At 45.8% G+C, this 13616-nt stretch overlaps 1 protein-coding gene across 4 annotated transcripts in view; it reads right to left on the bottom strand.

Annotated features, from left to right (window-relative positions):
• The window catches only part of FHIP1A (FHF complex subunit HOOK interacting protein 1A), a 362353-nt gene that overhangs the window by 200369 nt on the left and 148368 nt on the right, over positions 1 to 13616 (bottom strand). The window lies entirely within an intron of this gene.

Here is a 13616-nt window from a genome sequence, read left to right as displayed (position 1 = left end):
GCTGTCAAGTTGTCACTCCAAGTTGTCCATCCAAGTCTTTTCTTGTGTTGAGCCCTGATAAAGGGGCAGTTGTATTGCTCCTGAAATGGGTCAGCTGTTTTATATGACTTTTTTACCAATTAAATTATCTTGGACTCTTCTATTTGGTTTTAATTTGATACTCATTTCTGTATTTCTAATGTTTGAGCAATAATGACGTGACCTGACTACCATATTAGTTTGTCCACTCCTGCTAAGGTATTGTTACATACTGTAGTAATTGTTATTTACTGTATATATTATTTTAACCACTTGCCAACCGCGCTGTAGCCGAAAAACAGTTGTCCAGTACTGGGAGGGCATCTGGGAGGGCATCTATAGATGTCCTCCCCGAACCCCGATATTCACTTTACCATGCGATCATCTGATAACATGTAAACAAATGCCGGTTATTGGCATTTCCTTTCCTCAGTGCTGTCACTGTTTGAGGAAAGGAAAGCCAATAACCAGCAATCCCGTGACAGCACACGTTTACACTGATAATCAGGGCACTGATCATCAGTGCCCTAATCATCAGTGCAGCCCCATCAGTGCCAATCAGTTACCATCAGTGCAGCTTCTTAGTGTCCATCAGTGCAGCATATCAGTGCCGCCTATCTGTGCCCATCAGTGCTGCATCATCAATGCCCTTCAGTGCAGCCTCATCAGTGTCTATCAGTGCAGCCTCATCAGAGTTTATCGGTGCAGCCTCATCAGTGTCTATCAGTGTAGCCTCATAAGTGTCTATTAGTGCAGCCTCATCAGTGTTCATCAGTGCAGCCTCATCAGTGTCTATCAGTGTAGCCTCATCAGTGTCTATCAGTGTAGCCTCATCAGTGTCTATCAGTGCAGCCTCAGAAGTTCATATCAATTCAGCCTCAGCAGTGCACATCTGTGAAGAAGAAAAGTTTCTTATTTGCTAAATTTATTACAGCTTTTTTTTCAAAATATTCTGTCCTTTTTTGTTTGTTTAGCAAAAGATAAAAACGAAAGTTCTATCTGTCTCAATTTTTTTTTTAGAAAAATGTTGTCATTCAAAGTGTGAAAGTACTGATAGCTCAAAATTGGCCTGGGCGAGAAGGGGGTGAAAGTGCCCAGTAGGCAAGTGGTTAAAAGGTGTTAGGCTTTAATTGGGCTTTTAAATTAATTAATAATCATAGACAGTAGGAAAATAGAAATGTGAAAACTTTCTCTAAAATTCTGAATTAGGTATGTGGCAAAAATGTCATTTTTGGGCGTTTTCTTTGTCAAATGGTCACTGTGAAAAATAAATTGTGATGGTGCAGATTAGGGATGAGCCGAACACCCCCCGGTTCGGTTCGCACCAGAACTTTCGAACGGACCCCAAATTCGTACGAACGTTAGAACCCCATTGAAGTCTATGGGACTCGAACGTTCGAAATTAAAAGTGCTAATTTTAACGGCTAATATGCAAGATACTGTCCTAAAAAGGGTTTGGGGACCTGGTTCCTGCCCCAGGGGACATGGGTCAATGCCTAAAATGTTTTTAAAAATGGCCGTTTTGGCGGGAGCACTAATTTTAATGACGATTAAAGTGAAAAAAAAAGTGAAATGTTCCTTTAAATATGGTGCCTGGGGGGTGTCTGTAGTATGCCTGTGAAGTGCCACGTGTTTCCCGTGTTTAGAACAGTCCCTGCACAAAATGACATTAAACGGAAATAACTCCATTTAAAACTGCTTGCGGTTTTAATGTTATATCTGGTTCCTGCAATATGGTTGAAAATCATTGAGAAAAATGGCATGGGTAGCCCTCCCTGCCCATTACCAGCCTATTTGGGTCTTGTACAAATATTAAGGGGAACCCTGTACCCATAATAAAAAAAGGAAATGCGTGTGGCCCCCAGGCCCTATATACTCAGAACAGCAGTATACAGGCGGTGCAAACAAGACAGGGACTGTGTAGGTTTGTTGTGTTAAGTTGAATCTGTTTGTAATTTTCAACTGGTACATTTTTAAAGTGTAGCTCCAGTCAAAAAAACTATTTTTAAGCTTTTTGGAAAACATAGGGAAGGGTTATCACCCCTGTATAATTAGTTTTGTCGTCCATCTTTTTTCATCTCACTTGCTGTTGTCTCCTTCCATTTGCAAGTAGGAGATGTTTGTAAGTTGGATGTTTGAAAGTAGGGGCCTGCCCTATATGCTCTGCAGAAATGGCGGAACAAGGTGTTGGTTTTGCTACAACATTGTAAGCCCTCAAAGTGACTCTTGGTGGGCGCTGGAGCGCCCTGCTGTGAACGATTATATCAATAATTGTAATTACATGCCATTGTTGAACAGTGGTAGAAAAATTGACCTTTGGTGGTTGTGCTGCTGGTGCCACAACACTAAAAGTCCTCACAGTTACTCTGGGTGGGCACAGGAACGGGCCCTCCTGTGAAATATTATATCAAGAATTGTAATTACTAGTCCCTGTTAAACAGGGGCAGAAAAATTGGGCCTTAGGCATTGGTGCTGGTGCCACCACACTGCAACCTCTTCCATATACTCTACTTTTATTGCAGGAATTAGCCCTGCTGCAAAGCATTGCATCAAAAATTATAATTAAACGCCCCTGTTAAACAGGGGCAGAAAAAATGGGCCTTAGGCACTGGTGCTGGTGCCACCACACTGAAACCTCTTCCATATACTCTAGTTTTATTGCAGGAATTAGCCCTGCTGCAAAGCATTGCATCAAAAATTGTAATTAAATGCCCCTGTTAAACAGGGGCAGAAAAATTGGGCTGGTGGCATCACCCAGAACCAAAAATGTTCTTCCAACATATCAGCGGAGGAGGAAAAGGATAGACAATCAACATAACAGGACAGTCACTCAGCATAGGCAGTCTTGAAGGGATGTGATATTTAAAAAAAAAAATTATTCGGTTACATCAGCTTCAGGTGCTTGGTAGCTGTGGGTGATCCAAGACTGATTCATCTTGATGAAGGTCAGTCAATCAACTGATTCGGTGGACAGGCGCACCCTGTGATCGGTAACAAAGCCACCAGCAGCACTGAAGGTGCGTTCCGAAAGAACGCTGGATACAGGACAGGCCAGTAGCTCAATTGCATACTGTGCAAGCTCTGGCCAGTGATCCATCCTCAAGACCCAGTAAGCCAGAGGATTTTCGGTGGGAAAGGTGTCCAAGTCTGACCTTGCCCCTAGGTATTCCTGCACCATGTAAATCAGACGCTGGCGATGGTTGCTGGAACCGATCATACCTTGGGGCTGCGGACTAAAAAATTGTCTGAAACACTCAGTCAGACGGCCACCTTCTCCACCGCTCCTTCTGACCGATGCCTCAGCAACACGTTGTCCAGGACCAGGAGTTTGTAACCTCCCAGTCTCTGGGAACGCGTTGCACAGACCTTTTTGCAAGGCCTCTCGGAGATGTCTCATCCTCTGCTCCCTCTGCGATGGCAAGATAAGGTCGGCAACCTTACCCTTGTACCGTGGATCAAGGAGAGTGGCCAGCCAGTAATGGTCCCTCTCCTTGATCCGAAGAATACGAGGATCCTTCCGCAGGCTTTGCAGGATCAGGGAGGCCATGCAGCGTAGGTTAGCTGAGGCATTCGGTCCGGAGTCCTCTGGGTCACTAAGGGCAACATGATCCGCAGCTACCTCCTCCCAGCCACGTACAAGTCCACGTGTTTCTTGGGACTGTAAATCATCCCTACAAGACTGCTGCTGCTGATGCTGAGTGCCAGCCTCCACCTCCATGCTGACACAATCATCCTCCTCCTCCTCTTCCTCCTCCTCATCCTCTTCCTGTGTGATGGGTGGCACAGCAGGAACACTGTCTGGATAAAGGGGGCCTTGAGAGGCAAGGAAGTCCTCCTCTTCCTGCCTCTGTTCTGCCTCAAGTGCCCTGTCCATTTTTCCACGCAGCGTATGCTCCAAGAGGTGGACAAGAGGTACAGTGTCACTGATGCATGCACTGTCACTGCTCACCATCCTTGTGGCCTCCTCAAATGATGACAGGACAGTGCATGCATCCCTGATCATGTCCCACTGGCGTGGTGAGAAAAAACCGAGCTCCCCTGACCCTGTGCTGGTGCCGTAGTCGCACAGGTACTCATTGATGGCCCTCTGCTGCGTGTGCAGCCGCTGCAGCATGGCCAACGTTGAGTTCCACCTGGTGGGCATGTCACATATAAGGCGGTTCTTGGGCAGGTTTAACTCCTTTTGGAGCTCAGCCAGCCGAGCACAGGCATTAAATGATCGGCGGAAATGCACACAGACTTTCCTGGCCTGCTTCAGGACATCCTGTAAGCCGGGGTACCTGCCCAAGAACCGCTGCACCACCATGTTAAGGATGTGAGCTACACAGGGCACATGGGTCAGTTGTCCCTGTCGGAGGGCGGAGAGGAGGTTGGTGCCATTGTCACAAACCACCATTCCTTGCTTAAGCTGGCGTGGCATCAACCACCTCTCGGCCTGCCCCTGCAGAGCTGACAAAACATCTGCCCCAGTGTGGCTCCTGTCCCCCAAACAAACCAGCGCAAGCACGGCATGGCATCGTTTTGCCTGTGTACTTGCGTAGCCCCTGGAACGCCTACGGAGCACCGCTGGTTCTGAGTACAGAGCACTGGAAGAGGCCATGGAGGAAGAAGAAGAGGAGGGGGTGGAGGAGAGAGGTGTGTCACAACCAATAGTAGCATTTTGGAGGCGTGGTGGCGGAACAACCTCCAACACTACTGCACCTTGTCCTGCATCCTTCCCAGCTGCCAGAAGAGTGACCCAATGGGCCGTGAAAGACAGGTAACATCCCTGTCCATGCCTGCTGGACCATGAGTCAGCGGTAAAATGCACCTTACCGCTGACCGCCCTGTCCAGCGAGGCAAGGACATTGCCTTCCACATGCCGGTAGAGAGCCGGAATCGCCTTCCGTGAGAAAAAGTGGCGTTTGGGGACCTGCCACTGAGGAACCGCACATTGTACAAACTCACGGAAGGGGGCCGAGTCTACCAACTGAAAAGGCAGCAGTTGAAGTGCTAGCAATTTAGCCAAGCTAGCATTCAACCGCTGGGCATGTGGATGGCTGGGAGTGAACTTCTTTCGCCGGTCCAGCAGCTGGTGCAGGGACATTTGCCTGCTATAATCGGACGTGGGTGTACTGCTAGCAGAGTGCCCGGAAGCACTTGGCTGTGACACACCTAATTGTACACCTTCATTCCTCTCAGAGCAGGTTTCAGAGAGGACTGAAGGTCTAGTGGGGTTGGAGATGCCAGCTGATGAGGAGCAAGGAGAGGTCCGCTTTGTTCTTTGGTGTGGGTCTTTGAGGTACGCTTGCCAACGAGCTGCATGGCAGGTCAACATATGTCTGGTCAAGCATGTGGTGCCCAAGCAGCTGATGTTTTGGCCACGCGAGATACCCTTGAGACATATGTTGCAAATAGCAGCGGTGCGATCTGATGCACTCGTCTCAAAAAAGGCCTACACCAAAGAACTTTTAGAATAACGCGCAGAGGCAGCGCCCTGCACAGGCGGAGCTCTGCGGTGTGATTCAGTCGGTGTGCTGCCCCTAAGCTGGCCCCCGGAGGGCATCCTTCCTCGTTGGACATGTGCCTCCTCCTCCTCCTCCTCCTCCTCTCTCCTACCAGGCACCCACGTGGAGTCAGTGCCCTCATCATCCCCTCCCTCTTCATCGCTGTAGCAAACCTGGCAGTATGCTGCAGCTTGTGGAACATGACTGCCAGATTGCTGTCCTTGAGCATCCCCTCTCTCTGCGCTCACGCTACTGCCTTCCTCTAGCTGAGTGTCATCATCAGAGCCTACAAAACACTGGGCATCCTCCTGGAGCATGTACCCAACACTGTGCTCAAAGAGTTCAGGAGACTCCTCAGGAGGACGTGGTGGGTCTAGGGAAGGAGTCACTGATGATGACATTGAGATAAGGGAAGACGATGCGTTGGCAGCTGCTTTGCTAGTACCCTGAGACTGGGTGAGAGAGGATGAGGAGGATGAAGAGGGCTTGGTCATCCACTCTACCAAGTCGTTGGCATGTTGCGGTTCAACATGTCCAGCTGCCGAAAAGAAGGACAAGCGTGTCCCATGGCCACGTGCTGATGACAATGCACCGCGTCCACGACCAGCACTGTTGTCTCTAGAAACAGAGCCTGCTTGCCCTCTTTTATCGGCTCGCGCCTGTCTGCCTCTCCTTGCTGGCCTTCCAGACATGGTAATGGCCTGAAGGGAGTTGGGTAAAACAGCAGTGTAATGGAGTCACACAACACCCACTAAGCCCTGCAGATGGCTCTATTAGAGAACAGCAATAAACGGTAGATACAGGTGTATATTGTGCTGGAGTCACACAACACCCACTAACTCCTGCAGATGCCTTTATTATAGAACACCAGAGATAAAGGGGTATACTGTAATTGAGTCACACAACACCCACTAGGCCCTGCAGATTGCTCTATTAGAGAACAGCAATAAAGGGTAGATACAGGTGTATATTGTGCTGGAGGCACAAAAAACCCACTAACTCCTGCAGATGCCTTTATTATAGAACACCAGAGTTAAAGGGGTATATAAAGATGTATACTGTGCTGTGCTGGAGGCACACACAACTTCCAATAACTCCTGCAGATGGCAAGTGGGCTCAAATAGAGAAGAGCTATGTAGGTGGATATAGCGGTATGTACTGGGTACAGAGCACGCAGACAGCACGCACAAGCTCCTAACACTACTGACTGCAAGCTCTATTATAAAAGATAGATCACTAGCTATATAGGTGAGGTGAATATAGCGGTGTATACTGCGGTCAGGGCACACAGACAACAACCACTACAGAAGAGCAAGATCGAAAATCGGCCGATAACGATCGGTGTGTACTGTGTTGAAGGTACACAGTACACCCACTAACTGCTTCAGACACCAACACACTACACTAGGCCGCCGCGCTGGCGGCCTTATATAGTGTTGGGCGTGTACTACACAGCCTGAGCTATGATTGGCCACAGGCATCCTGCCTGTGGCCAATCATGTCTCTCCTCGCTGCTGGCGCTGTGATTGGCCAAGCATGCGGGGTCACAGTGCATGCTTGGCCAATCATGAGCCAGCAATGCACTGCGATGATGCAGTGCATTGTGGGCCGTGAGCGCCACACGAATTTGGCGCGAACGGTCCATAACATTCGGAATTCGCCGAACGGGCGAACAGCCGATGTTCGAGTCGAACGTATGTTCGACTTGAACACGAAGCTCATCCCTACTGCAGATTAGTGCCTGAACTTTTGTGTTAGGTTTAAATGTTAGTCTGTTATTTTCACAGTTGAATATACAGCCTCTCAAAATATAATAAAATCGATTTGCAAAAGACAAATATACAACCTCTCAAATGCAGTAATAATACAAGGAGGTCTGCAAGTAGGTCAGCTGGGATGAAGGGCATAGGGCACTTACCCTTTATCAAAATGTTCATGTATAAGAATTACAATGTGACCTTGAAGACCTTCAAGGTTTTACAAAGGAGTGAGTCTTAGAAAATGGCAAAAGCACAAATAATAATGAAGTGGCTTACAGAAAGATAACTCATTTTGTTCATCTTGATCTTTGTTTATTTTTATAAAAGGCTTTGATTGTGATACCATCATTACAAATCATAGAAAAGCGGAAACAATTATCTGATAAGATCAGTGCTTTGCTGAATTATCTCAGGAAACATTTTACACCAATATGATATACAGAGCGTGATTCCTGGCTATCTCCAGCACAGCATAGTTTACCGAGGAACTAGGTAAAAAAAATACATACCCCGACAATGTTATATTTTGTAAACCATCAAATATATGAACTTTTTTTTTTTATTCCTCAGTGTGTAGTCCAACGAAAGAAATAAAAACTGTGTACAGAACACACAGAGCCTCTGTTATAAATCAGAATGATAGTTGTTTAGTGTTCATAATGCTGCTCAAAACCCCCAAAAATACCTTGATATGCTTTTTAAATAAGCGCTATTCAAATAATTGGAATAAACTAAAAAAGCCAACTGTCCCTGATTTCGAGGGTCTGTCCCTGATTAGGAACAAAGTCCCTCTTTCCTCCTCATTTGTGCCTCATTTTGGTCTGATCTATGTAGTTCTATATCAGTGATAGCGAACCTTGGCACTCCAGATGTTTTGGAACTACATTTCCCATGATGCTCAACTACACTGCAGAGTGCATGAGCATCATGGGAAATGTAGTTCCAAAACATCAGGGGTGCCAAGGTTCGCCATCACTGTTCTATATAAAAATGCACATTTTATCTCCCAGTATTTCCCAGTGCTAAACCTTCCATCCAATTTCTAAATTGCTGCATGTGTAAATTTCCAAAGCCAGTATAAAGTAATATTATCGGTAAAAAAAAGCACTTGTGGGTTTAACGCAACATTTTTTTCTTAAAATTCTCCTTTAACCACTTACAGACAGGACCATTTTGCTGGTCAAAGACCAGACCACTTTTTGCGATTCGGCACTGCGTCGCTTTAACTGACAATTGCACGGTCGTGCAACGTGGCTCACAAACAAAATTGATGTCCTTTTTTTCCCCATAAATAGAGCTTTCTTTTGGTGGTATTTGATCACCCCTGCGGTTTTTATTTTTTGCGCTATAAACAAAAATAGAGCGACGATTTTGAAAAAAACGCATTTTTTACTTTTTGTTACAATAAATATTCCCCAAAAATATATTTAAAAAAAACATTTTTTTCCCTCAGTTTAGGCCGATATATATTCTTCTACATATTTTTGGTAAAAAAAATCGCAATAAGCGATTATTAATTGGTTTGCGCAAAAGTTATAGCGTTTACAAAATAGGGATAGTTTTATGGCATTTTTATTAATATTTTTTTATTATTTTTTTTTACTAGTAATGGCGGCGATCAGTGATTTTTATTGTGACTGCGACATTATGGCGGACACATCGGACATTTTTGACACATTTTTGGGACCATTGTCATTTATACAGCAATCACTGCTATATAAATGCAGTGATTCCTGTTTAAATGACACTGGTTGTGAAGGGGTTAACCAGTGGGTGGCAGTGTAGGGGTTAAGTGTTCCTAGGGGTGTGTTACTAACTGTGGGGGGCTGGGCTTTCATTTTGTGAACACTGATCTCTGCTCCAATCACATGGAGCAGAGATCAGCGTCACTAGTTGCTAGGCAGAATGGAGAAATGCTGTTTACAACGGCATTTCTCCATTCAGCCGTCCCGTGAGACGATCGCGGGTATGCCCGCAGCGATCGAGTCTGCGGGACCCGCGACCGGACTCACCGGGGTCCCGACCGGCACGCGAGCACGCCGGCGGTGGTACGCTCGCGATGGCAGGGCGGAATTGAAGATTGGACGTACCTGTACGCCAATATGCCTGCCCGTGCCATTCTGCCGACGTACATTGGCGTGCGCTGGTCGGGAACCGGTTAAGGGGGCGTGGTAGGGTGTGGGTCCTATACCTACTTACTTTTGCTAATTGGTGTCCCCTGTTCCCATCTCAAAAATTTGGGAGGTATGAGTTATGGGGTTCTCTCTTGTGTTAAATTAGTATAAAAACCTGAAAACAAAAATTGAATATATTACAGCTTACCAATCTTTCAATGTATTGTCCTTTTTTTTAGGCATTTTGTCTTTTATTTCACCTGGTGATCTGGCCAGTAACACACTTCCTGTCGTAGGATGGCTCCTCTATGGAAGAGCAAAGGGTCCTCCTTGGACAGTAGCTCTGTCTGGAGATGCTCGTGTTATATGGATTAGTACATTTAGATGGACTATTTGGCTAACAAATTAACCTTTTTGCTGCCCCCCCCCCCCCCATTTTTGCAATTTTTGCACACGTTTAAAAAATCATTTTAGGTCTGAAGATAACATAAAATCGCGTACACACGATCAGACTATCCGGCTGACTACAATTTGCCCGTATGTGGGCTCCGGCAGACTTTTTCTTCCCAAAAGTCCGGCGGACTTAGAAAGAAGTCTTGACTCAAAATTGTCCGCCGACCCGTCTTTGTGCTAGTCCGGACTTGCACACACACAGAGTAAAGTCCGTTAATTTTTATCGTGACTCCAGATAGATGGGATTAGCGAAGGAATGTTACCACCTCTATCGGCGAGATTGACACCTTGCTAGCCCCGTCGCCTGGTATGGATTTAAAGGGAAGAAAGAAGAAAGAAGGAAGAAGAAAGAAGACTTTGGGGTGAGGGGGCGTGCGCTTGTCCCCACCCCCTTTCCTGACCGGCCAGGCTGTGTGCTCGGATAAGGGTCTGGTATGGACTTTGGGGGGACCCATGTGTTTTTTTCTACCGTAGGTGTTCCCCTTTCAATCCATACCAGGCGATGGGGCTAGCAAGGTGTCAATCTCCGCGATGGAGGCAGCGACATTGACTTCCTTCGCTAGTCCCGTCTACCTGGAGTCACGTTCAAAATGAACGGACTTTACTCCATGTGTGGGCAAGTCCGTTCATTTGAAAAGTCCGGTAGACCTCCGCTGGAAATATCGGCGGATTGTCCGCCGAACTAAGTCCGCGGCATAACAGGTTTTCTTCTAAAATTGCCCTGTATTTGGTTCCATCCATCTTTCCATTAACTCTGACCAGCTTCCCTGTCCCTGCTGAAGAAAAGCATCTCCATAATATGATGCTGCCACCACCATGTTTCACAGTGGGGATGATGTGTTCATGGTGTTGTGCTGTTTTCCACCACACGTAGCATTTTGCTTTTAGGCCAAAAAGTTCAATTTTGATCTCATCTGACCAGAGCACCTTTTTCCACATATTTTCTGTGTTCCACACATGGATTCTCACATGGATTCTCACAAACTGCAAATTTGCATAAAGGCCAGATTTGTGGAGTGCACGACTAATGCCGCGTACACACGATCAGAAATTCGGACAGCAAAAGACAGATGAGAGCTTTTGGTCGGAAAATGTGATCGTGTGTATGTTCCATCTGACTTTTGCTGGCTGAATTTCGGCCAACAAAAGATTGAGAGCATGTTCTCAATTGTTCGGTCAGAAAAAGTTCCTATCCGAAAATCCGTTCGTGTGTATGCAATTCCGACGTGCATAAACTCACCCATGCTCAGATTCAACTACAAGACGGAAGCTATTGGCTACTGGCTATTGAACTTCCTTCTTCTAGTCCCGTCGTATGTGTTGTACGTCACCATGCTCTTGCCGGTCGGAATTTGGTGTGACCGTGTGTACGCAAGACAGCTTGAGCGAAATCCCATCGTAATTCCGTCTGGAAAACCATCAGAGCTTTTTCCATCCAAAATTCCGATTGTGTGTACGCAGCATCATAGTTGTCCCATGGACAGATCCTTCCACCTGAACTGTGGATCTCTGCAGCTCCTCCAGAGTTACCATGGGCCTCTTGGCTGCTTCTCTGATTAATGTTCTACTTGCCCAACCTGTCAGTTTAGGTGGACGGCCATGTCTTGGTAGGTTTGCAGTTGTACCATACGCTTTCTATTTTCAGATGATGGATTGAACAGCGCTGTTCAGAGATGTTCAAAGCTTGAGATATTTTTTATAACTGAACCCTGCTTTAAACTTCTCCACAACATTATTCCTGACCTGTCTGGTGTGTTCTTTGGCCTTCTTCTTTGGCCTTCTTTTTGTTCACTAAGGTTCTCTAACAACCCTCTGAGGGCTTCACAGGACAGCTGCATTTATACTGAGATTAAATTACACACAGGTGGACTCTATTTACTAATTAGGCAACTTCTGAAGTTAATTGGTTGCACTAGATTTTAGTTAGGGGTATCAGAGTAAAGGGGGCTGAATACAAAGGCACGCCACACTTTTCACATATTTATTTGTAAAAAAAAAATTAAAACCATTTATCATTTTCCTTCCACTTCACAATTATGTGCCACTTTTTTGTTGGTTTATCACATAAATCCCAATAAAAAGCATTTACGTTTTTGGTTGTAACATGACAAAATGTGGAAATGTCAAGGGGTATGAATACTTTTTCAAGGTACTGTATACAGCATTTATATAGTGGCAACAGTTTGCACAGTGCTTTACAATATAAAGGGAGACAGTACAGTTACAATACAATAAAATACAAGAGGGTTAAGAAGGTCCTGCTCATAAGAGTTTACAATCTATTAATTATTACAGAGAGGATGCTCTAAGCCCTTGTACACACGGTCGGACATTCTGACAACCAAATCCGTTGGATTTTGTCCAACGGATTTTGTCCAACAGACAAAGTTGTCGGAAAATCTGATCGTTCAGAACGTGATGACGTAATTTCGTTACGATCGGACTACGTTCAGGCTAGTAGCCAATAGCTTTGGTCTAGGAATTTGATCTGAGCATGCCTGGCACTTTGTCCGATCGGAATTCTCTACACACAATCGGACAAAGTGCGATCGGATCATGTTGTCAGAAAATTTTATAGCCCAGCTGGAAAACTTGGTCCGTCGGATACTCCAACGGAAACAGTCCGATGGAGCCCACACGCGGTCAGATTATCCGACAACACGGTCCTATCAGTAATTGTCCATGGGAATATCCGACCGTGTGTACAAGGGCTAAGACTACACTTGAGAAAGCCTATAACAGGCCTAACAACATACATGATTTATTATTTAGAGAGAAAAAGAGGGCTAAATCTTAACTCTGTGAGGTTGATTACTGCTTTTTTTGAGAAAAATCATAATCTTCTCTCTCTCTAATTGAATCTGGTATGGACATAAGGGGGTCTTCAACCCTTATTCCAATCCTATCCTAAAATAAAAAAAGTTTTTTTGGAGCTGAAGGCTTCCATCCTTTCTTTTAGACCCCTTTCACACTGAGGTGCTTTGCAGGCGCTATAGCGCTAAAAATAGTGTCTGCAAAGCGTCTTGAAACAGCGGCTCTATTCAGTGTGCTTTCAGATTGGAGCGGTGTGCTGGCAGGGCATCAGAAAAAGTCCTGCTAGCAGCTTCTTTGAAGCGCATTAGGAGCGGGGAACTCACCGCTCCTAAAGCGCCCCTGCCCAATGAAATCAATGGGCAGCGCCATTGAACAGCCGGCAAAGCGCCGCTGTAGCAGTGCTTTGCAGGCTGTTTTGTCCCTTTTTCACCCCGCTAGCGGCCGAATAGCGACACAAAAACTACGGTAAAGCACCACTAAAAATAGCCGTGTTTTACTGCAGATGCCTGCGACAGCTCAGTGTGACAGGGCTCTTACATACAAAGGATTTAAGCAGCAATAGAGTCTATGTGAACTGAAATAAGGATATGGTGTGTGTCGCATTGGATAAGCTCAGAATGAGACCATGGGAGCAGTTCATAGATGAAACTCACAAGATTCTGGAGTGCATTAAAGCCGGCCATACATGGATCAAATATCAGCCAGTCCAGCAGGGAATGGACAAATTACGATCCATGTATGGAGGAGCTGGTAGTACTGAAATCTATCTATCCATTGTGTACAACCAGCCTGTTGGGTTTGTGCCGAATGATCAGTGCCGCCACCGGCTATAGCCGGCAACACTGATCATTGCATTCTGATGGCAGGGAAGGCTCCCTGCCATCAGAATACAATAGCACAGTGGGAATGTGTGGATGGAGAATGCACATTGAATGTGTGGATGGAGAATGCACATTGAATGTGTGGATGGG

Source organism: Lithobates pipiens, unplaced genomic scaffold (assembly GCF_037356315.1).
Source record: "Lithobates pipiens isolate NorthernLeopardFrog02 unplaced genomic scaffold, aLitPip1_a1.2 Scaffold_13, whole genome shotgun sequence".
Taxonomy (NCBI): domain Eukaryota; kingdom Metazoa; phylum Chordata; class Amphibia; order Anura; family Ranidae; genus Lithobates; species Lithobates pipiens.
This window is presented reverse-complemented; position numbering and strand designations above follow the sequence as displayed.